We start from the raw sequence: 26,235 nt of genomic DNA, 5'->3' as shown, positions 1-26,235 counted from the left end.
TATCTAATCTATCTATCTATCTATCTATCTATCTATCTATCTATCTATCTATCTATCTCATGCCTGTCTGTCTGTCTGTCTGTCTGTCTGTCTGTCTGTCTGTATATCATCTATTTCTTCCATGGTGAAAGCAGGAGCATCACAGCTGAAAAATCCTCCTCGCTGCTCATTTATGAGAATATGGTCATGAGTGAAGAATCCTCAGTTATCATTTAGTTGGAACTGCAACTCAGTTCTGGAGAAATCTCCCAGAGGGCTTGGATCTGGGTATCTTGTAGGCTGATCTGTGATCCCAACAGCAGACCAAGCTTGGTTCCTTGAATGCAGAATGTGGCCACATGGGGACTTCCTTCTCCCACGGACCTCCTGGTGCATCAGTCACCAGGCCAAAGGAGAATTCCTCTACAAAAATGCTGGCCTTCCTGCTTCTCAGCTTCATCAACTTCAAAATGAAAGCAAAGCTGACTTATTTTACAGAACAGGTGCTGTCTTCCAGTTGCTAGGGGACCTGAGAAAGGCTACTGACATCTGGTTTTCTGCCATTAATAGTAGCAAATTAAGCCTTTTAGGGTAGGGATAAAGGTTGCTTGGAGAAGACAGGAGAGAATTGAATGGCTAGTTCAAAAGAAAAGTTGGCAGCAGATTTGCCAGCACGCAACAGAGATAAATACAATTAGATAGTAGTGTTTTAAAATCTCTTGATAATTATGCATGACTGCCTGAGGACAAATTGTTTGCTGTTTTGTTTCACAGACTGGCATTTGGGCTTATGGGGTAATTATGCCATTAGCGAAATATTGACATTTAGACATTAATGAATTGGCCTGATGGTTATCTATTATTTACTTGTGCTTTGGAATATGAATTCCTTTGCTGCTATTTATGGCTTGTGGCAAGGATTTCTCAGGGAAAATGCTTTTCTCCTGATCCATGAGGACTAGGAAGCTGTGACGCCTTAAAAGGACCATTGAAACTATCTGGAGAACTTTGCACTGGCTGCTGATAATGGTTGGTCTGGCTATCAGGGTGAATCTCTCTGTTCTTTTCCTAATTGAATTGAAAAAGTTTAGCCTTCCTTTCCCCAACTTTTTTGCCTCTTTAGAACCTAGAACCAATAGGTTGCAATGCTGGTTTGTTGCTATGACAACAGTTCCAGGAAAAGTGCAATGGTCTTTCCCATCTAACATATATAACCCCCAACGCTACCCTTTGGAGCATCGCAGAAGCATACCGTTCGTGCAAAGAGGATGTTAAAACTAATTCTTGTTCACAGGGTCATTGATTGGACATTTTTGCTTCTCAACTTGGAAGCTTTAAGATGTGAGGACTTCAACTCCCATAATTCCCCAGTCAGCATTGGGGATTTGGGGGAGTATAACAGTCCTGGCCATCTGGAGGGACCAGCTGGGAAGAGGTGCTTGAGTTTCTCACCCACAGCAACATTAAAATGTATGGATTTCAACTCCCAGAATTCCTCAACCAGGGGAATAATAAAACTGCATTCTTAGAAACCATAAAACGAAGACTTTCCTGCATTTACTGGAAGCTTAGAAGTAAAACAGCATTCTTAGGAAACCCAGCAACAAAAAAAAATTGTAATATTTTCCTGCCTTCATTGAATCATTTTAAAAAAATGACATGGACTTTTGCAAACAAAGAAGTCAGGGAAGAAAAAAAAAAATCCAGCATTGCAAAGTGAATTTTCCCTCTTTATAATCTTAGTAACTGTTTTTTTCCCCCTCCCCTCTTGTCTATGCTGCTGACATCATAATCTGTTGCCATGGCACTGGGGGAACCATCAGAATAATTTTGTTCAAGAGCATAACCTTTCAGCAAGGTGAATTCAGCAAAGTGGGACAGAGTGAGAAAGAATTTGAAAAGTAGCATCTCCGAACATTGCAAGGACCGTTTTTTAAGATGCTCAACCTCTCGTGTCTTGCCGTAATCCTTTGGAAGGAAGGGACTACAGCGAGAGCATCAAATGTGGATGTTATTGATCACAAATGTATTTTTTAGCAAAATCCACCAGGGGAAAAGTGAGATTTTTTAAAAAAGAAAGGATTCCCCCCCCCTAATTTGACTATTTTTTTTTCCTCCCTAATCCAAAAAGTAACTGTCCTTCTAAGTCGTATTTAAGTCTCAGGTTATAGAGGCTGATAGTTTGTAGCTGAAGGTCTCCATTTAAAGATACAGCTCCCAACAAAACAGCTTAGCCCTGATTCATGGCTTATGACTTGAGTGTCACTAAACTCCCCAAAGTTGATGATTAAAGTTTGGTTGCCACAATAGAAAAAAGATGTTGAAACTCTAGAAAGAATGCAGAGAATAGCAACAAAGATGATTAGGGGTCTGGAGGCTAAAACATATAAAATCAGTTTGTTAGTTACTTAGATTTTAGGCAGAAACTCTTATTTGTTGTTCATCCTGATTGATGGTTCTTATTACACTTCCACACGCTGTCTTCAGTGCCCTGGTTAATTATTGAATATCAATTTGATTTTAATAGAAGTTTTGAAATGTTAAATTGCGATAGGATCCCTTTCATATGCAGCACTAATCTAATGAGTTGCTGAACATACTTACTCATTTTTTTATAGCCTATCCATCTCTTCCATTTCTTTTTCTCTTTTTCTTTTTTAAAATAGGTTTTAAAAGTTAAAAAATCTAGAGCAATGGGGAAAAAAAAGAACTAATCAATTAGCTGATTGATCACACCGTTACCAAGACTGGATCTCTCAGGTTTATTCTAGATTCACTAAAGCCACTCTCAATTTTGTTTTTGTTTTTAGATTTCAGAAACATGCTGCAATTTCAGACAAGGACCAGCTACTTCTTCCTTCGCTCCATGCAAAAACTCTTGAATTCTTGGCTTAATACAGAGGATACACAAAATGAAGCTTTTGGCTGGCCGAAGAAGTGAGTCTCTCCTTTTTTTTTTTTTTTTTTAGCAAAGTAGCTGGAAGCCTGCACTCTCTCCTTTCGTTCTCAGAGTTGGGACAGTTAATTGATTCCTTAATTTCTCAAGTCCTCCAGTGGACAATAGACTGTAGGGTCTATTTTTAGGGCTCAGGTAGCCAAGCTGGTGTTTGATAGACCAATTCAAGTGTGCCAGGAAATTTCTATAAATTGCACTGGAAGATGCCAAGAGACATCAGTCATGCTTTGTCCTGGATGAGAGCAGCATGGTGAATGGCCAAAAGGCCACCAGAGATGAACCAGAAAGGAGACCCATGAAAATAGAGGCTGCTACTTGTGATTTATGGGGGTATTTTCCCCCCCACAGCCCAACATTCCATATAAGATCTGAGCAAATCATGTGAGTTTCCAAGGATGTTGGGTTACAATTTAAATTAAGCCAAATGAAACCCAGTTGGAAAACTCAATAGGAGTTGATGCCAATGTTATAAATGAAAAAGGAAGTGTTCCCTAATAGTCTGGACGTAGAAATTATCCCTGCAAGAATGCCCTGGTTAGCTGAGATTCATCCAGCCCAAGGCCCCTCAAAATTAAGAAGGGTTTCATGTCTCTTCTTTGGGCCCCATAGATTCAGTAGGTTCAATGAATACATTGACACACTCGGTGTCTGCTATAAAAATGGCAGGATAATAAGAAACACTACTGGGGGGGGGGGGAAAGGATGCCAAAGGCATTGAAGATAATAATGATATTATTGGTCAAATTCAAGCCAGCCCTAGGGACTGATGGCTAATAGTCTTGATATCAGTGGGGCTACCTCTGAAGGCCATCTGCTAGAAGACTAGTGGACTTCCATGTCTACTGGGTTAGTCATCATGAGAACAGACAGTGAGGGCCAATCCAGGTGAGCACACCTTAGTAATGGCCCTAGGCTGTCCTGCGTGGTATACTCCATTACAAATATGCAGGAATCCCCACAATCCAAAGAGAGAATTGACAGGAGAAAAAAGTCGGAGGTCTTCTTCAAACAAGGCATGCAAAGCATGCATGTGGGAATCATGTCAGGCATCTCTGTTTATCCTCCCCTGAGCAAAATGCCAAATGTCCATCAGGGCTTATGGCCTCACCTGCTGTAGACATAGCAATGTTGGGAAGAAGCTATTTATAGCAAACGAGTAATCCAGAAGCTCGGCTGGATGTTTGACCTGCCAGAAGCAGCAACAACTAGGTCGACACACTAGCGCAGGAGAAATTTCTCTATCGAGTTCCTTAGTAAGGGGGAAATCTCACACACTTGGACATTGAAAGAACAATGCCACCTGTATGCAGGAGGCAATCAGGTTGAGCCCAAAGGTGGGGTAAAACACATCATCAGTCATGATATCCTATAAGAGACTTAACTCCAAACCCTCATGAATTCCACCAATGACGGGTCCTTGATGCTCTCTGAGCTTGGTTGTTTTCTTGCAGACATTTCATGATCCAAACTAGGTAACATCTACTAGCACTGATGATGTTATCTAGTTCGGGTATGTCTGCAAGAAAACAACGAAGCTTGGAGAGCGCCAGAGATCTCTCAGATCAGATTCTTGAATACAGATAGCATGAAGTAAAGTCGTAGTAATTTTGAACTCTATCCCAGCTCCTGGCTTCTTGAGGGCCTGACACTGAATGGTAAGTAGGAATGATCCTGGGAGACTGGCAGAGATACTGCCTAGGAAGTGATCAGATAAGAGAGAAAGAAAAGATCTTCCCTAATTTCTCAGAATATAAAAGAGACGGCGGGAGATTTGCACTTTCAGACTTGCAAAATTCTGTTAATGTAGCCTTACAATAAAGTAGAATTAGCTTATCTGGTTGGGTTTCCTGTCTGGTCTTCCTGGGAAGGCTGATGGTACCGGAGGCAACTAAACTAATCCTGGTGGGATTATAGTTTAGCAGAAGCATTTTCCTGCCTTGAATGAAAAGAATTCATAGTTGCAAATACTTAAGCACACTTTAATTGTTCCTGTCCGGCTCCGTTGTATGCATGGGGAACGAACAACTACAGGCTCTTCCTTTTTGAAAGAAGGATTAAGGCTGAATCAATCAGGCCCCTTCAAAACATAGTGCATAAGAGGGAAATAAGCCTCTTTCTCTAAGTGAAATCTTTTAGATCTGAAGGGACTCAAGTGCTTCAAACCACAAAAGCCTCAGGTATCAAGGACTGGGAAGCACTGGACGGAGGAAATAAAAGCTCTCATATCTTCTGATTTATTTTATGCCTGGATCGCAATCACTTTTCCCAGAGTAGAATGTCTGTGGCTTTAAGGGGGAGGGGGGGGGAGGAAAAAAACCCGCACACCCAAATAACCACCTCCAATGTTCCAATCACTGATATTGAGAGGGAAATTAAAAAGAAGATGACCCCATCAAAACATGATTTAGCCTCAAGTCTTTCTCCCTTGATCACCTTGTGGCACTTCTCAGCCTCCAGGTTTATGAGTGAAAACCAATGAAGGAAGCAACTAGCATGGAAACCCTACGTGGAAGGAGGCTGATCACCCATTCCAACTCAATTGCAGGTAGTCCTCGATTTATGACGGCAAACTGGGGTGACGATTTCTGCTGCTGAGACAGGCAATTGTGTTACTTACTGATTAAATTGATTTCCCACCCATCTCATTTCAAACGGCTCTTGGTTAAGTGAGTCGCGCCAAGTTTTACAATCTTTTTTGCTGTGATCGTCCCGCAAATCACACAGGTTACTCATGTCACACACACACACACACACACACACACACAACACTACAACTGTCATAAATACATGCTGGTTGCAGTAAATCTACTTCATGTCAACTTCCAGAAGTTTGGAAATGCGGAACGCATGAATGCTCTCAGTTGGACTTCTCAAGGGTGATTAAAACAGAAGCGTGCAAAATGCCGGGAATAAATGAATGAGCAGATGGGTGAGTGTGTGTTTAGCAATGTTAAGATCTTTGAAAGTTGCCTGTTTAAAAACCATCGCCTCTCATTTTGCTTCCTCGTGTGCCAGTGTCACCCGGTTGGAACAGTTGTCTTCAAAGGCAAACAGACTGAAGGATGATAGTGTCGTGCAACTTTTTTGTTATCGTCATTATAGGTAATCCTCAGTTTATGACTGGTTGCTTAGCCATGAAGAGCTGTGGTGGCCCAGTGGTTAGAATTCAGTACTGCAGGCTAACTCACTGCTCACTGCCAGGAGTTTGATCCTGACTGGCTCACGTTTGATGATACAGCATATCCACCCTTCCGAGGTCGGTAAAATGAGGACCCAGATTGTTAAGGGCAAGAGGCTGACTCTGTAAACTGCTTGGAGAGGGCTGTAAAGTATGTGAAGAGGTATATAAGTCTAAATGCTATTGCTATTGTTAATTCTGCCCACAGCCAGGAGTTCGATCCTGACCGGCTCAAGGTTGACTCAGCCTTCCATCCTTCTGAGGTCGGCAAAATGAAGACCCAGATTGTTGAGGGGCCAAATACTGACTTCGTAAACTGCTTTGAGAGGGCTGTAAAGCACTGAGTGACTTTTGAACTGCAGTGGTTCATTTAACGACTGTGGCAAGAAAAGCTGTAAAACTCACTTAACAAATGTCTCACTTAGCCACCTAAGTGTTGCACTCCATTGTGGTCGTAAATCAAGGATCATGTGTATTTCATCAGCTTTGACTCTTTGCAATCCTGCTTATTCTCCAGCCTTTTTCTGCAGAGTTGGCAATTTCAAACTCCCGCCTAATTATCAAGGCAACTTTTTGGAAGGCCGGTGGGAAAATGAGTGATAACCTTTGATGGATGGCATCAGCTTTAGCTAAGCCACAAATCACTTTGTCCTGAGATTATAGGCAGCGTGAGAACACATTCAAGACAGCCATTCCTCTCCTGTAGGGCTTCGGCTATTTGTCAGCACCTGGAGATAATAAATATTCCTTAAAAATTAGATGGAAACGGTCAGGGAAACAGCCTGAAAACAAAGGATGAGATTAATGTAGCTGTGATAGGAGGCAGAGTGGCTGAGAACTGGATGATGGATTTGGGTTTTATTTTAAAAAAAAACCTCTCCTGAAATTCGGGGAAGGGTCTTGCTGGAGGGTAAAATGGGTGGGAAAAAGTCTGATTTTGAGAAAAGCTATGGGCTCCAGGCAGAAGAAGTGCCCTACAGGGCGATTCTTTCCTCCCCAATGATTTATTACTGTAATTGTCTGTCTTTATTCATGCCCAGAAATCTGTTTTTTCTGCTCTCAGTCTTCGGCTTCACACATTTATCAAACCTAGAATTTTGTTGCTGCTTTGTTCTGTGCTAACACCTATCACACATATCAATGGATCCTGTGTAATGTTCCTATTTTAGTGTTTAATTCAGACCCCTCCACCCTATTAAGCTTCAGAATGCAAGCATGAGTAAACTCAGATCCAGGAATCTAATGGGAATTTGTATATCTTGTCGGATCTTCACATCTAAATGGGGGAAAAAAAGATCCCTCATTGACTTGAGGTTAATTAGAAGAAGCATTAATATCTTGTCTGCATTTTATTTACAAAAAAGCAAATGATTACTCCCACAAATGGGTGTTAAAAGGACAGGAAGATCCTATATGCAAAATGAGATACATGAGGATCAGATTCAAAGCAGTTCAAATTTCAGTTCTATTTTGGTCTGTGGTGGCCCTGTAAATAAACAACCTTTGAAACTTTTAAAATAATCAGGTTGACTTCTATTGCCCAAATGATTCAGTTCCTGTACACAAGTTCAACTCTCTCTCTCTCTCTCTCTCTCTCTCTCTCTCTCTCTCTCTCTCTCTCTCTCTCTCTCCCCCCCCCCCCCGTGTGTGAGATGCACACATGCTCAGAAATATTCAATCAATTTGAAGGTATCTGATTTGATCTGAACTAGCAAAAAATTGATCAGATGCAGAGATTTTGTTCAATCGCCTTTGAATGGAAACTTTCTTTTGATGCTTCTCACAACTGACCTTTTCTGGGCAAAGAATCTCATGCTTTTTGTACAGAGCACAGCTTGTCCTGTTTACATCGCAAGTGCAAATTCTTTGTGCAACTCCATTGCTTGTTTTTAACCGTCACTCATAAACACCGCTCGGTCCCTGGGAACACCAACAGACCTTTCACTCAACACTTGCCTTCTGGTTTTGCTTGTCCCTGACAGCCACTTGATGCAGCCTAAATGCACTTAGCACTTATCACAGATTTGCTCTCCCCTGAGGAAGAAAGAAACAAAGAAAGAATGAAAAAGAGAATGAAAGAAAGAGGAAGGAAGGAAGGAAGGAAGGAAGGAAGGAAGGAAGGAAGGAAGGCAGAGAGGGAGGGAGATGGAGGGAGGGGGAAATGGAGCCTGAAGAAGGAAATGGATGGAAAAGAAAGAAAGAAAGAAAGAAAGAAAGAAAGAAAGAAAGAAAGAAAGAAAGAAAGAAAGAAAAGAAAGACAGATGGAGGGAGGGAAGGATATATATGTACTGTATATATGGAAATTGAGGTTCAGAGGGGGCAGCAATGGCCCTAAAAGCCATTCTTTCGGCAACTATTATCTCCTGCGACATTTTTGTTCAAGAAGGCTCTAAAGCCAGGGCTTGAAAAAGAAGTCAAGATTTCAAAGAGATTGCTGGGTGAAAGACCGTCTAGCATCACAGATGAGCCGAAGGGTTCCTTATTCTCCTGCTTCGCCGGTCTAAGGTATAAATGAACAATTAAAGCTGATATTTCAAGGGGTGAAGAAGACACCGAGAGACAGCAGGATAGTCCACTAAACACCCACCCCCCCAAAGTCAGAAAATGGTAGGATCCTGTAGGTGTGTGCCCAGATTTTTAAAGCCCTGAAATGATTAATAATTGAGAAAATCATGCTGAGCACAGACATAGATAACTATTGCAGAATCAGGATTTTAAAAATGAGATGCGCTCCACATGGAACCAAGTTTGAAGACACGTATTTAAACATTTATGAAAGCCAACGGGAGGAGGAAGACAGAGAATATGACTCCCCCCCCTTTTTTTCCTTTCAATAAGTGACATCGTCTAGATCAAAGTCCTATCAGTTTGCAGACTTAGGGTGGCTTAAATGACTTTTGCAAAAGGAAGTAAGTTTTAAGAGAAGATGAACCGCTTGTCTGTCTGAAAAGTATCTCAAAAAGGAGAGGAAAGGGGAAGATGGGAAAAAGGTTAAGTGACGATGGAGATTTTGAGTCATCCAGATCGTGGTTGTCCCAAAGGTGCTTTTTCAAAAAGCAACTGGACTCTTGTTTTTCCTTGAAGACATTTCACTTCTCATCCAAGAAGCGGCTTCAGTTCTGAACGAAGGGTGAAGAACGGAAGGATTTATATCCCTTTCAGCAGTTCCAAGAAGGCTTCACACCCATTTGCACTATTCAGGTGACCCCCAGGGCACAGATCAACCTCCAAGCAGCCTCAATGACTCTCAGAAAGAGTACCAATGACCAGATGACTGCAAGGAATATATATCCTTCCACTCCCCAGCATTCAATCCGAACTGAAGAAGCTTCTTGGATGCAAAGTGAAACCTCTTCAGGGAAAAACAAAGTCCAATTGCCTTTTGAAAAAGCACCTTTTCCCAGTTAGATCAAATGGGACCAGTTGGCAAATGTGGCCACTTGGTGATAAGATGACTCTGTGTGGTTGCCTCACAGATGTCTAATCTTGTCATATTCTCTATCCTTACCCCCATCAAATAAAAATTAGGTTTTCCAGGCCGATCGTGTTCTTCTCTGCATATTCAGGAAGGGAAAAAAATGTTCTTCATGAAATTTGACACATCAAAGATTAAACTGGGACATTGCTCTGAATAAAGTGCGTTTTGAATTTCATGGTGCAGATGGAGGAGGAGAAGGAGGAGGAGGAGGAGGAGGAGGAGGAGGAGGAGGAGGAGGAGGAAGCGGGCAGCTGTGGATTACTTGGTGCTCTATATGTTTGGTTGTTTTCTTGCAGACATTTCAGAACCCAACTAGGGAACTTCATCAGTGCTAGAAGGGAATGCCAAGAAAACTACAGGAACTTGTTCAGGCAGTCTCCAAGAATCAGACCCAACTGAACAGAAGAAGAAGAAGAAGAAAAAAAAGCTAAAGGAAGGCTTGGGTGAAATATCAAGCATGTTTTCCATTTTGGATAAAGGCTGGTTCCCATGATTCCTCTTTTTGCGAACAAAAAACTAGTTCTTATTAGTAGAACGGAGCAATCAGTTTTATTTTAGCCTCCCATCCAGACTGGAGCTTGTCTATACCATCATGTGATCAACCCCATGGCCCTTTTTGAAGAAATTAGGAAAAGAATTCCCGTTCTTAGCTGGGATTTAGTACTTGGCAAAGCCACTGGGATTCCCAGATTGGTGACGGGAAGGAAATGCTGATGTGATTTACAGCTTAGGTTTTCAGATATGACAGGATTGAACAAAGGGCTTTATAGGGATGCAAATAGAACTGCAGGATTGTGGTATCACCCCTTTGCCCATCTATCCTCTCCAACCTCTGATTATTATTCTTTTTTAAAAGCTGCTAACAGCTTCATCTTTTCTTGATTTTCTGCAGGGTAACAGCAGAAAATCTTCATCTGCATGTTCGCTTTTTCCCATTTCCCCTTTCTCCTGTACTGAGTGTCTTACAACCTTTAAATGCTTCAGATTACTCTGGCAATCAGGATTTGCAGAATAAAAACTCAAACGAAGTCCCATTTTCTTTAGCCTGTGAAGGCTTGATCCTAGAAAACCAGTTCACCCTCCTATGTGTCCGTGCTTATAGCTTTGTCTTAAAATGAATTTCGGAATCAGGGAATCATGGTGCAGGTGGCTGGACTAGAAGACCTCCTATTCTATTCTATTCTATTCTATTCTATTCTATTCTATTCTATTCTATTCTATTCCCCAACCTGCAGATACTGGATTCTATCATATGCAGATAACAATCTGGCAATTCAATATTTTGTGCCACTCAACTAAAGACCACTTTAAAAGAGAGTTTCCCCTCTTCTTTTTCAAAGCATACTGAAAGCACGGGCTCTCTCTTGCCACAAAAAAGCCCATTGTTCAACAAGGCAATTACAAATAGAACTTACATTTTTAAATTATCATTTCTCTGCTATATTTAATCTTATCGCTAGAAGCAGCTAGCTTGGACTTATGTTTTACTACGGCTGCCTTGTGTTATACACAGAAAAGAGAGCAAGTGGGCACGAGACACTGATCTTTCATTTATTTATTGCTATTTCCACTTATCTCCAAGCTTACAGCATATTATGTGCTTTGAATTCAACCAGGGAGGTATCAGATTGCAATGAGAAGATCACAGAAGCCAGCCACTTCAGCTAGGAGTGTGGAATTACATTCTCTTCTGATTGCCTTATCGGCTTTTAGAAGGACTCAGAAAGGAACCTCTAAGAGATCTCCGTAACTTATACAAGGTATGATATGGCCCCAGAATCCAGGTAGTCCTTGAGTTATGAACACAACTGAGTCCAAAATTTATGTTGCTGAGCGAGACATTTGTTAAGTGAGTTTTGCCCTGCTTTTTTGCCACAGTTGCTAAATGAATCTTTGCAGTTGGTAAGTTAGTAACATGGTTGGAATAAGAAGGAAGAGGAGAAGGAGAAGGGAGAAGGAGGAGGAGAAGGAAGAGGAGGAAGAAGGAGGAGGAGGAAGAAGGAGGAGGAAGAGGAAAAAGAAGGAGGAGGAGGAAGAAGAAGAACGAAGAGGAGAAGGAGGAGGAGGAGGAAGAAGGAGGAGGAAGAGGAAAAAGAAGGAGGAGGAGGAAGAAGAAGAACGAAGAGGAGAAGGAGGAGGAGAAGAAGAAGAAGGAGTAGTAGTAGTAGTAGGAGTAGTAGTAGTAGTAGTAGTAGTAGTAGTTGTCATTTCTTAACCTATTCCAACAAATATTTCTCTACACCCAAGATAGGATATGCTTTGATGAGATCAGACTACTACATCTGAGAGATGTGGCTTCTGCCCTTTGATTTAAAATGGACTAGACTGGCGTGAATACATCTATCAGCCCGTCACTCCTGAAAATATAGATGGCACTAGAAAGCAGCTGTCCAAAAGGCAGCCAAGAAATAGCATCTTCTCAGCCTGGAAATAATATTTTCATGTCCCATTTCAGTACAAACCGCCTGATAATAATGTTAATTTCCATCATCTTAGCGGCTTAACAGAGCAATTACTGTAATGCATCCACTTTTGACTGCCTCATAAAGGAATTAGAGTTCTTTGGAAGCTGGCCTCTCACTTCTGTCAAAACAGCTCTCCCTGGAAATAGCTGCAAATTATCCTTTTGAGAACTGAGTGGCGGAAACAGTCCTTCCATTTGGACCAAATTCTCAGGAAAGGCAAAATAGAAACATCTCAAGAACCTGACCTGCAACTCCCAATCTGATACATGAAAGAAATGGGTAGAAGGCCCATCTTGGCCTTGTTGACTGGACCCAGAGGACACTCCCGGATCTGAAAACCTAAGCGTGGACCCTCTTGTGAAAGACATTCCTCCTGTCAAAGGAAATGACCACCCTCTTTTCTTCTTCCAGATAATAGTCAAGGAAAGAGAAGAACAGTTTTTCAACATTTGGTTAAGTCCTCAAAGTGCGTTTACTGAAATATTTGGCTGTGTCTTTTCTATAGAAATATGTCTTTTCTATAGAAAACAAGGACCGTCTGGCTTTTAATCCTCTGGATTTTTCTTCTATAGCAATTAATTCTTTTGAAACAAAACTTTAGACCCAGCTCTAATCTCCAAGGTTTCCTGTTTCCAAAATGAAGACTAATTTAACTAAGGTGACACTTCTCAAGGTAGGCAGAAAGATAAATCGACTTCTCTACAAGATTATCTGCTACACCATCCCAGTTAACTAATTAGTCTTTTGATTGGCATCTGTTGGTAAAGATGAAATGAAGTATCAGTAGAAAGCATTCAGAATCAAATTAGCAAGAGGCTTTAGATCTGAGTGGGCAAGTCCTGGGAGCGAGTTCTGTTTTCATGAGAACTTTAAGGAGATAAGATTTTAGCAACCTCTTTCTACTGAGTTTAGAGGTCATTTTTCATAGTTTTAACATTTTGGTTTCTTCTGGACCTGTACTATTTGGTCTCCATCTTTATAAGAGACATAGAGAGATGGCCATCAGGTTGATACACTAAAGTTCCCAATTACGAAAACAATAGCAACAGCAATAGCTCTTAACTCATATACTGCTTCACAGTGCTTTACAGCCCTCTCTAAGCAGTTTACAGTCAGCCTGTGGTTCCCAACAATCTGGGTCCTCATTTTACCTCTCTCGGAAGGATGGAAGGCTGAGTCAACCTTGAGTCGGTCAGGATCGAACTTCCGGGCTGTGGGCAGAGTCAGCCTATAATACTGCAGTTGAACCGCTGCACCATCATAGCTCATACATATCTTCTTTTGATTATTCACATCCTGTATTGCTGGGTACAAGTAACTCTCAACTTAAACCTACTCGTTTAACGACCATTCAGAGTTATGACACTGAAAAAAGTGATTTATGTGCTTGCATCTATGTGCTTGCACTTATGACCTGATCACATGATCAAAACTCAGGTGTTTGGCAACTGGTATGTATTTATGACAGTTGCAGCATCCGGGGTCATGTGATTGCCATTTGCAATTTTCCCAGCTTCTGACCAGCAAACGACCGATTCACAATTCATTTAACAACTTTGGTTAAAAAAAAAGGGTCTCAAATCAGGTGCAATCACTTTCCAACTGCCTTACTTAGCCATGGAAATTCAGCTCCCAATTGCAGTCATAAGTCAAGGACTCAATGTACTGTGCAGCCTCAGAGCATGAAGCAGTTTCCTGCATCGGTTACTTTAGTGAAGAAAAACTAAAACTTAATCCTTGGGATGAGGGAGAAAATTGCTCCCCCCAGATGGCCTCTGATGCTTCTAAAATTCTTCAGAAATAAAGTTGGGCTTGCAGAATTCAGCAGTTCCACATTCAAGCTATTTCTGTTCTCCCCTCTCCCGTTGATTATTGCTAACGACAGGCTGTAGCTCGTTCTTAATAATAACAGTTGGCAGATGCAATTCTATTTTTGCCTAATAATTTTTAACGTTTGTTTCGAAAAGACGGCATAATTGCCAAAAGCTGCCTGCTTTCTTTCCTCACCACACTGGTGCTGAATACGTTTTTCCCCTTCTATTTTCAAAACTCCATCAGTGCCAGAGGCTTTTCACACCCCTGAACCCAGGAGAGTTTACTTAATCCTGTGGACTCCACTGTATGAGACACAGAGAATTGGATGAAATCAAAAAGGAGTGAGGAAGGGAAACCAGAGAAAGCAAGGAGTAATAACTTCAACAGGAAATCTTGACCGGTTCCATTCAAACAGTATGAATTGAATGTGTGTACTCAGCGTGTGAACGATCAGTGTGAAAATACCTGCCAAACTCTTTGGTTCTTCTGTACTGCAGACAAATTCTATTCTATTCTATTCTGTTCTGTTCTGTTCTGTTCTGTTCTGTTCTATTCTATTTATTCCATTTCATTCCATTCCACATATTCTATTCTATTCTATTCTATTCTATTCTATTCTATTCTATTCTATTCTATTCTATTCTATTCTATTCTATTCCATTTCATTCCATTCCACATATTCTATTCTATTCTATTCTATTCTATTCTATTCTATTCTATTCTATTCTATTCTATTCTATTCCTATTCCCTTCCCATCCCATCCCATCCCATCCCATCCCATTCTGAGGAGTTCCTTCCACAGCCTCATCCCAATTAAACCCCCACATCTGTCTAGCCACTCTATGCATCTCATGAGGTGAGCTGCACCCTTTGTGTCACATCTGGAAAAGGAACTATCAGAATTCATTCCTGGAAGAATGAGAAACAAACACTGCAAACCTCTCAATCCAGTATTCCTCAAAAGAAGAACGTGAAAATACGTCCCCTGATATTGGACATCTGTGGAATATTTCATTCAGAAAAAGCAAAGAAAAAAAGCAATATGGAGAGCTCCATGTTTTGAGGGGTAGCCAAAGGAAGTCTCCAAGGACAAGTGAGCCAATTTGCTAAGAGCGGAGTGCAACGGAACAGCGTGTTAACGTGCAATGGAGGCTCCCCATTATGTTCCTTTATTGCATACCTTAATATCTCGATACAATATTTCATCCTTTCTGCTAAGAAGGTATAATTTCATTTTTTTCAGGAATGAAGCCGGGGGGGGGGGGAAATCAATACCTCCATTCCTCTCTTAGGAGCTACACGTCTCTGATAAATAAGCTGGGGAGACATCTCATTTGTTCTCCAGAAGGTGAATTTGTAACCGTCTGGTGGTGCAGCTGGGATTTGTGTTTTCAGGGGTGTCCGCAGTGTATGACAGAAAAAAAATAATAAAACGATGTCAAGATGGTGGCCACAACGGTGTTATGGAAGCTTCTCCCATTTTTGTGTTGTGTATCCCATGTCATTATTTTGCTTTGGGCCCACCTCCTTTTCTGCAATTCCACTTCCTATGAAACCTGTTTTGGAGTAGAGTTGTTCTGTTTATTCAATGCAAGACTTTGGACCATTAAGGGCAGGAGCAAAGTCAGCAATTCGGACGGAGAGGAATCAAGAAATACAATGGAGGACCAGTAAACTTCTAACCTTCTTCAGAGTTGAGCAAAAAAGTCCTGGCACACTTGCAGATTTTGTTACTTGTTACCGCAAAGACCCGAAATTGGATTCTCAAGAAATGGAACCTGCTTATGTTGAACCGTGTCTTCAGCTGTCATATTTTCCTGCTAGCTAGGGGGGCTTACTAGTTCTTATGATCTACTGCTCCCAATTTTAATGAGGCCAATCTCTCGAGTTACTTATACAAGCCAGCTCTTCTTTTTAAAATTCTCTTATCATGGTGCTTACTTATCTCCCTGAGCAAAGAATCCTTTAAACAATTACACAGCTCTTTAGTATTGTCATGTAACCTTCCCTTCATTTTTTCCAAAGCTATAATACCATTTTTTGGGGGGGGGGGTGTTTGACAAGGACACCCAAAACTCTAGATTGATTTTCACTAAGGCTTCAAGCCTGCCCTTTCAATGCAATTTCTCCCACTCCTTTGTGTAACTTTCCAGGGACTCAGGCAATATGTGTGCCTTTCCATTTTCCACTTTTTTGTGTTTTTGTATACAGAGATAGCCTGGAAGAAAATATCCGGTAGCCCTGATTCAACATGATCTTAGTCCAGGAACTCAAGAAAGAGTGAGAAAGAGACTGAAGATTTTCTGGCCTTGATTTTCTTTGGTATAAGAGAGAGGGAAGGAGAAACATTCCCAGATTTCAGTACAGGTAGTTCTTGACTTATAACAGTTCATTTAGTGACTATTCGAAGTTACAACAGCACTGAAAAAAGGGACTCATGACGATTTTTCAAACTTACAATCATTACAGCATCCCCCCGTGGTCATGTGATCAAAATTCAGACGCTTGGCAACTGACATGTACTTATGACGGTTGCAGTGTCCCAGGGTCACGTGATCCCCCCTTGCAATCTTCTGACAAGCAAAGTCAATGGGGAAGCCAGATTCACTTAACAACTGTGGAAAGAAACATCGTAAAACGGGGCAAAACTCACTTAAATGTTTCACTTAGTAACATGTATTATGTTATTTTAGCCCGTATCAATCAAGTCGAGTTTTGTGCTGATTCTTTCTGCCTTACCTCAAAGGTATTATAGTTTTCCACCTGTCTCTGTCTCTATTTTTCTTTTCCACAAAACAGGGCTGTTAAGAAGAAGCAGAATGGAAAAGCAGCAAAAATATATTATATAATCTTTTGACTGTAATGCTAAAACATGGCTATAAGAACAACATTCTTGAGAGTTATAGCCTCATTCTCTTGGTTTGAATAGGTAAAAAAGACCTTTATCTCTCTGGGTGAAGAATCACCCGTTCATTTCTGCTTGGAATTTTGCAAAAGAGAGAAGCTTTTTAGTAACAATCAATATTTGGCCTTCTCTGGCCATTATTTCAAATGGTATTTTCTCATATTTTAGTCATCTGCTCAATATAAACTTGGAGTTATGCCCAAAGACATTGTCACTGCTTGGGCCTTTCCAAAAATAAAATTAATCATGAAGAAACAGCTTTTTAAAAAAAAAAAATCTAAAAAATCCTAGAGAAAGAGCTAGAAAATGAATACGAAGTAGGTTTTTGTTATAAAATCATTGCATGTCATCCCTAGACAAAGACCACATGCCTGTCCTCACGTTTAGGTGGATCTTGAAGGAGTTTGATTGACTGACAAAAAGACTTTGTGAAAAAAAAACCATCAGTGAACGGGACCCATCGCTTATTAAAAAACAAGGGAATGGAAGTCCCCTGCTGAAGTCATGCCTGTTTCAATTCTAAACACCATCTTTGATGTATGCAGCCTTTTATATAACACTGAAAATGGTCACACTGGACTGCATAAAAGCCGGGGTACAAATTCAGGGGTGCCTCTTTTCCTACCCAAGTGGTAGATGAAGCAGAAGACCAAACACTCAACCTTAACCCTTGCATAGGTTGCTGCTTACAAATTTTCCCGGATTAGTTTTAATTCTTCAAACTTCGCTTCTAGCCCTATAGGAAGAAACAAGGACCAAGCAACCTATTTCTTTTTACTTTTATTTTTCATTTTTTTTAACCAATTGTGTTTTCAGGGGACTGCCAAGAAGGTTTGAGAAGGCTAAGCGATGAGGTTTCTGGCCCTTGATAGATGGATTGGAGCTTTCTGGGCCTGCTTAGTTTAGGAAAGAGGAATGTAGCCTTTTTTTTAATCGTTTAACAATCATATTTTTTAAAAAGCTTAAGTTCTTCCCTGTAATTAGGATATTTAAGCTGTGACAAGCTTTGCGGTAGGAAGAGACCCTTTCATCTTCAACTTGCCGTGCAGCAGCACAACGTCAACCCAAACAGTCAACCCAAACAGCCAAGCTAAGGTGTGTTAATTACTCCTTTCATAAGCAAAGCTCAACAAATGAGGCTTGTTAATCCCAGTTTGCAGATGGAGGGCCCAGGAGCTACCAAGAGATTCGATCACCTGGTTGCTTTGCCTCCAGAGTCTGTGGGTTTGTTTATTTATGTCCCAGTTTTTATTTTTTTACAAATAACTTAAGGTGGCAAAGCTATCCAGCGCCCCTTCCTCCTGCTGTTTTTTCCACAACTATCCTGTGAGGTGGGTTGGGCTGAGAGAGAGGGACTGGACCAAGGCCACCCAGTTGGCTTTTGTGGCTAAGGCAGAACTGGAACTCCCCATCTCCTAGTGATTGACCTAATGGCACCCAGCTGGCTTTCATGGCTAAGGCAGAACTAAATAAAGAACTGCCAAAAATTCATCCCACAGTTTTCGTTTGTCAATTGACCCATTGCTGATGTTTTACAATCTTTTTCCTCAACTGCTTCCTTTTTTCTCCTCCATGTTTAGAGGAGGAGGAGGAGGAGGAGGAGGAGGAGGAGGGAAAAGGAGAAGGAGAAGAGGAGGAGGAGAAGGAGAAGAATGAGGAGAAGGACGAGGAGGAGGAGGTGGAGGGAGGAGGAGGAGGAGGAGGAGGAAGAGAAGAGGAGAAGGAGAAAAGGAGGAGAAGGAGGAGGAGATGTTACACAATGTTTAGGACTTCACTGTAAAAAGTAAGTTCTCATGCAACAACAAAAAAGTGAAGGATTCTCTAATCCAGAGATCCAGCGTTCCCTTCCATCCCAAGTAGGTTTCTTCAATCTTCTGAGAATCAGGAATAAACAACTACTGTATAATATTACTAGAAAAACACTGACTTCAATTATCGGATATTTGTCTAGGCTTTGCTGCAGTGCTGTCGCTCCCCGTGGAGGATCAGAATGAAAATTTGCCAAAACAATTCTGCAGGTTGTCCCCAAATTGCCAACTTTTTGCATTGCTAGCAGTTATGAAGAAAAAACTGCAGGTTAAGTCAGCGTTGGTCCAGCTTCTTCAGCCAGAAGATCCCCAGCTTTTCTGTCTAAGGTGGGTATTTCCGTGGGGCTGTGCAAATTTTTCCAAAGAGAAGTTTTGCAATGCATCAAAGCTAAGCCAGACATCCAGGATCAGATCAAGAACCAGCTTCAGGAATCTACAAGGAGCAGCAGCTTTGGAGAGAAGTTCTCCTGAAGCTCAAGAAGCATCTCATGTGAAGGACTGGGCTGCCTTAAATGTCTCTTCACCGCCAACCAGTTCCTTTGATTGGCATGAACCTTTTAATGTGAAGCAAGCCAAGGAGATTAAGCACCATTCTGACAGCCCAGGAATCATGGTTTCTTTCCATTTATCACAAGGTTATGAGATTATAAGAAGAGCTGAACTGGAGAAGCAATAAAATTCCAGCAATTTTTGAGTAACATCTAAAATGAAAACTGGGTTCTCCTAACCCACCTAACCATCTCATCCTTCTCAAATACAACATCCTCCCTCTCAAACACACTGGTTGATTGTATGAACAGAGCCTAAGGAGATGCCTAGATGAATACATCAAAAAATGTACAACACATCCATTTTCTGTTCGCTCATCAACTCAACCAATTCATGCAATTCGAAAGTCCCCGAACTGCTTCTAGCTACAAAAGCTTGTACAGCAGGATGTGATGCTAGAGAATTCTGATGATAAAGGCTGGGGACAGCAATATGAAAAACGTACCTTCTACGAATTGCAAGACTTTTTAGGTAAAAAATATAATTGTCCCCCTACTCATCTGCACACGTGCTCATACACTCATGTAAGATATGACTCAGAAACTTAATTGGGATTTGTCAGATGACAGCACCAAACAAAGCTAAAAGAAATAAATGATAGGCTTTTTTTTAAATTGAGCATATTGCTCAAAATCTTCAATTAACTGCACAATGAAAGAAGCCAACATCTCCAGCCTGCAAAGGGAAAGGGCAAAAGTAAGCCTCAAGTATAGCAATCAATCTAAGAGGCAGATCATTTTTATATCTTTTAAAGAGATAATTGAACGTGGTTGGCCGACGCATTGAATCAGTCACTTGTTATCATTTGAAGGACCAAAATAGCCGAAATGGAGCCGATTAAGAAGAGAAAGACAAAAGGTGGGGGAGGGGAGGAATCCCATATTTGGAAAGTTGATTCAAGGACTCAGTTGGTCTATAAGGAAGAGAAGTCCCTTTGAATCGTATCTCAGTCTGCATTTTGCTATAGCCCTGGGATTTTGGAGAACTGGCAATTGTTTTCTTTAGCTCAGGCTGCTGCCACTTCAACACCTGGTTTCACAGAAGAATTGGACCAATTCAAGGAGGTTGTGGGGATCAATGGTTATTAGCCATGAAGGTGGTCCTGGCCATCTGGTGGGAGATTTATAGGCTTGCTTGTGCAGCTGGTTGGTTAGTTGCTGAGGACTTCTGGGAGTTCAAGTCCACACGTCTTAAAGTTTTCCAGTTTGGAGATCTCTGATCTAGGCAAACAATTTTTGTGCACAAGCAAGCCCACAAATCTCCCACCAGATGACTAGGACCACCTTCATGGCTAATAACCATTGATCCCATTTAAGACTTGTAGACTTCAATGCTCAGAATTCCTAAACCAAGCTGAGGAATTCTGGGAGTTGAAGTCCACAAGCCTTAAAATTGCCATGTTTGGAGACCCCTGGTCTACATGAGTAACAAGTTTAATCTGGTTTATGTTCTTATTATTTCCTTCAGGTGTAATAAGATCTCGATTAAGACACCAGGAAGGTCCTCCATGACTACTCATTTTCAAGAGAGGAAGTTTCAAGATGTAGGCTGCTCCATCAAATGCAGTTAAAAAGGATGAATCACAACACACTAGCTCTATAAATATATTGCCAATTAAGCAGGGAAGATGTGCCAGAGAATGGTGAGGAGTCCTACCAACTTCAAAAGGAATTTTGGATGAACTGAATTTCAACGCAGGGGGGAAGAGTCAGTTCTGTCTATTCTCATTGCTACAATATTAGATGCTGGTGAAGAAGCAATTGAGATTCAAGATATCATGATCTAAAATCAAACCCTATTGATCAAATCTCCATCTTTTGCCAAACAGATGTCCCACAAGAGTGTACAATAACGATGGGTAAAAGATGGGTAAAAGATGCTACCTATGCTTGCACTAGGACCAGCAAGATCCTGGTTCAAGTCCATGGTTAGCCATGGAAACTGACTTGGTGACTTTCAGTGGAGACACCCAATTGATTACAAAGAGGTGTTGAAAAGATCAAAGGGAAGAGACATATCACCTTGAGCTTCTGCAGGAAAAGCAAGATCTAAATTCATTAAATAAATAAATACATCAAGGAATATATTAAAAAAGGAGTGAAACTTGAGATACCCCTGGTTGAATCCAGAGGGACCTTTGAAGAAACATCTATGCTAAGCTCCTACAGTCTCACTGCAGGAAAGCAGGAAAGCGGGATTATATTATCTTGAAGGTTACCATGCATACCTTTATTTTATACCAAGTTGTTATGTTAATCGCAACAATATTAGCTCTGTTACAGTGCTTAGTTTTGTCAACAAGGAACCTGATTTAATACCATTCCTTTTTTTCTGCCAAGCTAATGCATCTAAATTCTAGAACATTGCTAGCTGATTGTTTTTCAAAGAGCTCTTTGGCATTTACATCCAGACTTGGTTAAAAAAAAACAAAACACCTTTTGAAAGATGACACGGGCCAGCCAAGAAGTGCAATTTCATGGTCAAATGCAACTTTTACTTTTCATCTGGTTGTGGGCAATTAAAAACAGAAACTGGAATGGGAAACAGATGCAAATGATTTGATTAAAACTGCCCAACCCAACCCTTTTCATTCATATTCAAGGCTCATCCTTCAATACCTAAGTGTGGAAGACAAATGCTGGAATGATTTACTTAAATCCTCTTTACAGTCAAATCTGATCAAAGGGTTTTCTATATTTATGAACTTTTTTATGTACTTTCTTATCAGCAGGAGTCTCAAGGTTTTACTTCTGAACAGATCCGTGCAATGCTTGAAGCTCTGAAGATCTTCCCTGCTGGAGTCTTGGCATGGGTGGGGCAAAGGCCAAGTGACATATGGGCATAAGAAGGTTTACAAAGCCCAGGGTGCAAATTAATTTGCATCAGTCTGATGCAAATTATGTGTGTCATCTATGTGGTGACTTCATGAGATACGTCCGTGTGGACTCTACCAGGCACCTATGATGCTCATTGGAATGTATTACAGGTAGTTCTTGACTCACAACAGTTTGCTTAGAAGTAACTCTTGAATAACAGTACTAAAATATAAATCTTGCAATTACAGTGTATCTTTTGCTTTTCATATGCCATTCACCTCAATCTTTTGTCTCACTGATTTTGATGGTGATTAGGGGGCTGGAGGCTAAAACATATGAAGAACAGTTACATGAGTTGGATATGTCCAGTCTAGTGAAAAGAAGGACCAGGGGTGACATGTTAGGAAAGTTCCAATATTTGAGGGGCTGCCATAAAGAAAAGGGGGGGTCAAGCTATTCTCCAAAGAATCAAAAGGCAGGACAAGTAGCAATGGATGGAAAAGAATCAAGGAGAGAAGCAACCTAGAACTAAGGAGAAATTTCCTGACAGTGAGAACAATGAACCAGTGGAACCACTTGCCTCCAGAAGTTGTGGGTGGAGATTTTTAAGAAGAGATTGGACAGCCATTTGTCTGAAATGGTATAGGGTTTCCTGCCTGAGCAGGAGGTTGGACTAGAAGACCTCCAAGGTCCCTTCCAACTCTATTATTATTGTTGTTGTTGTTGTTATTGTTCCATTCAAAGTTGCAACAGCACTAAAAAAAAGTGACTTTGGACCGTTTTTCATAAAAGAGCCAAGGTTGCCTACACCTAGTCTAGGGCATGCCTGTATTGCAATAAGTCCAGTTTCTAGCTTTAATTGTGAACTCCCTGCTAGAAACCTTGGATTGTCCTCTTAAATGCAAGTAATTTTCTCCCAACTCTACTGTTTAGAGTTGAAGAGGAATTCTGCTGAAAATTTATCCATGGTGCCCCTGTGCTGTCACGAAGGTCATGGCAGCCCTTGACTCCTCATTCATCTCTCCTACTGCAACTGCACAATGGTGAGTTGATTAAAGGCCTGGAGACTAAACCACATGAAGAACGGTTGCAGGAATTGGGTATAGCCAGTCTAGAGAAAAGAAGGACTAGGGGGGACATAGTAGTAGCATTCCAGTACTTGAAGGGCTGCCACAAAGAAGAAGAATGGGTCAACTTATTTTTTAAAGCATCAGAGGGCAGGACAAGAAACTAATCCAGAAGAGAAGGAACCTAGCGTAGCAATGGAGCTCCACTGTGGTCGTAAGTGGAGGACTACCTGAACAGCCAAGTTACAAAGCTCTTTAAGATACCCATGTCTTCTGTGGCTACCTCAGATGGACCCCAATTCCCTGTTGGATTGCAAGGCAAACTGTATAAACACTTCCTTTCTTACACACACACACACACACACACACACACACAAAATCAGAGGGACAGAGACACACACACAGCAAAAACCCACAACTTGGCTCTTTCGTTTTCCAAACCAGGCTGTCTAATCAGCTCTTGGCAATGCTGATTAGGGATCTCTTAATTACTGTGGCTTGGCCCAAACACTTTTGCAGGCCTGCAACGGCTGCAGAAAGCTTCTGCAGCTCTTTCGAGACTAACAAGCTTATTATAACAGGAAGTTAGTGGATTCCAGGCCATTTCATCTAGCCTCAGTTGGAAATATTTTTAGATCCGTGCTTGGTGGAAGACAGAAACAACTTGGGCTGGAGAGAAATTCAGTGCCAAAAGTTCAGATCGTGATAATTACTTTTTAAACAGTGGCAATTCACAATATCCTTGCTGGGTGTGACAGAAACATACATTATTGAACTGATTAATACCTACAGTATTATAAAAAACCCAATGCATTGCTAGGCTGCATTAATAGAGGGATAGAGACAAGATCATGTGAAGTGTTAAGGCCACTTTATAAAGTCTTGATAAGGCCACATTTGGAATTCTGCATCCAGTTTTGGTTGCCACGATATAAAAAAGATGTTGAGACTCTGGAAAGAGTACAGAGAAGAGCAAGCAAGATGATTAGGGGACTGGAGGCTAAAAGATATGAAGAACGGTTGCAGGAATTGGATATGTCAAGTTTAGTGAAAAGAAGGACTGGGGTGACATGATAGTAGTGTTCCAATATTTGAGGGGCTACCACAAAGAAAAGGGGGTCAACCTATTTTCCAAAGCAACAGAAGGCAGGACAAGAAGCAATGGATGGAAACTAATCAAGGAGAGAAGCAACGTAGAACTAAGGAGAAATTTCTTACAGTGAAAGCAATCAACTGGTAGAACAGAACTTGCCTCCAGAAAGTGTGAACGCTCCAATACTGGAGGTTTTTAAAAAGAGATTGGCAACAATTTGTCTAAAATGGTATAGGTTTTCCTGCCTGAGTAGGGGGTTGGACTAGAAGGCCTCCAAGGTCCCTTCCACCTCTGTTATTTTGTTATTGGGGAGAGAAATCTGATCAGGTATATATTTAATCTCTTGCAATGCAACTGGGTAATGGATATAAAATGCCACAGGGAAGACATAAAGAACGAGGCTATGAAATCCATCCAATTCTACACCAATGATTTTATTGAATTTGTTGGAATTGACTCCAAGCACTTCCAAGCATCTCACAGTATAGGGCTATTTGTCATGATAAATATTAATCAATCAATAGCTGCTTTTTTTCCCTAGTCTTTTTTGTGGGCAGGATAACATTCCAGGAATCTCTGCTCATTAGGAGCTTTCCTGATTATCACCATCTCTTCAATGCCAAAGCTGTCCAATTCCATTTTTCAAATAAAAGATATTTGGTAGCGAAGATCCCTGGGAAATATAATTTCCCAAGATTCCTGGGAAGGTAATTTAATTTAATAGGCTCCCAGTAGCCAAATTACTGTTGCAGCTTAATGAATGCTGTTTAGCATCACCATCCAGTAGAGATAATTTAGCCTGGGGTGGGAGAGGTTTGCTTTGCCTCTGTGCAAAGAGATGCCTGCAGAATTCATTATGTTCCAGATAACACCAGTAACCTTAGACAGAAGCTGGAATTTGGCGCAATCATGGGCTTTATAAATGAACACATCTGGACCTGCTAAGAACTGTTTAAATCAGCTCATGCAGGCTAGCCTGTTTTCTGTCAAAACCAGGAAACATTATCTGGTATTTATGTCAGTCAATGGCTATCTTTGCAACAATAGGTGGAGAAAAACTGTGGCTTTTCGTGGAAGATCTGTTCATACGCTCTCATGCACAATTACTAAAACTCCTGCTGGATGTATGTGGTTGGCTTGACTACCATCCAGACCAACCATCGTATTTTCTGGCAGGAAATTTTACTATTTATGCGTGATTTGGTGCCTTTTAAATGGTGCTGAACAAGGCTTTTGTTTCTTAAAACTGGGTTCTTCATTCTAAGCTTTGTTTCGAAGGACCAAATGCGGAATTGTAAAGAAGGCTCACAATGGCTTCCTGTTACCAACTAGATGGAGCAAGGATTTCTCCTTTCTGTCAGAATAGAGCTGGAAGGGGTGTGGAGATCTTCTAGTCCAACCCCCTGTTCAAGCAGGAGACCCTATACCATTTCAAGCAAAGGATTGTCCAGTCCCTTTTAAAAAGCCTCCAGTATTGGAGCACGCACAGCTTCTCAAAACAAACTGTTCCACTGGTTGATTGTTCTCACTGTCAGGAAGTTTTTTCATAATTCCAGGTTGCTTCTCTCCTTGATTAGTTTCCATCTGTTGCTTCTTGTCTTACCTTCAGGTGCTTTGGAGAATGGGTTGACCCCTTCCTCTTCTTTGTGGCAGCCCTTCAAATACTGGAAGACTTGTATCATGTCCCCACTACTTCTCCTTTTCTCTAGACTGGACATACCCAAATCCTGCATCCGTTCTTCACATGTTTTAGTCTCTGGATTTGACATACGAAGTTTGTTTTTTTAACTTTTAAAACTTACTTTGGCTTATTTGAGGTGAACCACAACATTCGCCTGTTGCTTCCTAATTGGGGCAAGGGTGCCGCCCAGATTTAGAGGGCACAAGGTTTGTGTAAATATCATTTGCGGACCCCGATTTTACCTCCTGGGGTCACGTGATCCCCTTTTGTGACCTTCTGACAAGCAAAGTCAATGGGGGAAATTCACAAATGTTTCACTTAGCAACAGAAGTTTTGGACTCAGTTGTGGCCGTAAGGTCGAGGACTACCTGTACTGCTATGATGGGAGACTCAACTTCTGGGTCCTGTTCTCAGGTGCTGCTTGGAAGACCACTTCTAGCAAA

General features: G+C 41.2%; 1 protein-coding gene and 1 long non-coding RNA gene across 5 annotated transcripts in view; one reads left to right on the top strand and one right to left on the bottom strand.

Moving 5' to 3' along the window:
- Positions 1-26,235, bottom strand: part of FGF13 (fibroblast growth factor 13) — a 78,982-nt gene that overhangs the window by 43,954 nt on the left and 8,793 nt on the right. The window lies entirely within an intron of this gene.
- On the top strand, positions 125-5,575 carry LOC120313160. 3 transcript variants are annotated; one of them, XR_005558073.1, is made up of 3 exons: positions 125-2,036; positions 2,790-2,916; positions 5,386-5,575. It is a non-coding gene; the product is annotated as an uncharacterized LOC120313160 (long non-coding RNA). The 3 variants fall into 3 exon arrangements; XR_005558074.1 differs by having other exon boundaries at positions 1,798-1,837; XR_005558072.1 differs by having other exon boundaries at positions 125-2,916.

The sequence above is a fragment of the Crotalus tigris genome, unplaced genomic scaffold (assembly GCF_016545835.1).
Source record: "Crotalus tigris isolate CLP2741 ecotype Arizona unplaced genomic scaffold, ASM1654583v1 scf7180000018585.330925593:3314079, whole genome shotgun sequence".
Classification (NCBI taxonomy): Eukaryota; Metazoa; Chordata; class Lepidosauria; order Squamata; family Viperidae; genus Crotalus; species Crotalus tigris.
This window is presented reverse-complemented; position numbering and strand designations above follow the sequence as displayed.